This window comes from Oryzias melastigma, unplaced genomic scaffold, assembly GCF_002922805.2.
Source record: "Oryzias melastigma strain HK-1 unplaced genomic scaffold, ASM292280v2 sc00316, whole genome shotgun sequence".
NCBI classification, from domain to species: domain Eukaryota; kingdom Metazoa; phylum Chordata; class Actinopteri; order Beloniformes; family Adrianichthyidae; genus Oryzias; species Oryzias melastigma.
This window is the reverse complement of record NW_023416922.1, coordinates 15,198-15,938: the sequence shown is the minus strand read 5'-3', so window position 1 is coordinate 15,938 and position 741 is coordinate 15,198. Positions and strand designations below refer to the sequence as shown.

Below are 741 nucleotides of genomic sequence, written 5' to 3'. Positions count from 1 at the left end.
CATCTCAATAGACACATGAGAATTCATACAGGAGAGAAGCCTTTTTTGTGTAAAGAATGTGACCAAATATTTAGGAGTAAAGACAGTCTGAAAAGACACATGAGAATTCATACAGGAGAGAAGCCTTTTATATGTAGTGAATGTGACAAATGTTTTAATGATAAATCTAATCTCAAAGCACATATGAGAACGCACACAGGAGAGAAGCCTTTTTTGTGTAAAGAATGTGACAGAAGTTTTAGTTATCTAGTTTCTCTCCAAACACACATGAGAACTCATACAGGAGAGAAGCCTTTTTCGTGTAAAGTATGTGACATAAGTTTTAGTCGTACAGTTTCTCTCAAAACACACATGAGAACTCATACAGGAGAGAAGCCTTTTATGTGTATAGAATGTGATAGAAGTTTTAATAAGACTTCTCATCTCAAATCACACATGATAACTCATACAGGAGAGAAGCCTTTTACGTGTAAAGAATGTGATAGAAGTTTTAGTCAAATATCTAGTCTTAAATCACACATGAGAACTCATACAGGAGAGAAGCCTTTTTTGTGTAAAGTTTGTGACAAACGTTTTAGTCATGCAGTTTCGGTCAAAACACACATGAGAACTCATACAGGAGAGAAGCAAGGGAAACCCACAGTAGGGGAGCCATGAAGAAAAGACAATAATGTTTTAACTAGGAAGGTTTAAGTATTATAAAAAAAAAAAAAAAACATTTTCCCTTATTTTATTTTAAAA

The 741-nt window shown here is 33.9% G+C and overlaps 1 long non-coding RNA gene across 1 annotated transcript in view; it reads left to right on the top strand.

Annotated features, from left to right (window-relative positions):
* The first annotated feature begins 6 nt into the window (after positions 1 to 6).
* The window catches only part of LOC118598307, a 2,484-nt gene continuing 1,749 nt past the window's right edge, over positions 7 to 741 (top strand). Inside the window, exon 1 of the long non-coding RNA XR_004947438.1 lies at positions 7 to 687. This is a non-coding gene — a long non-coding RNA (uncharacterized LOC118598307). The remainder of the gene's footprint in view (positions 688 to 741) is intronic.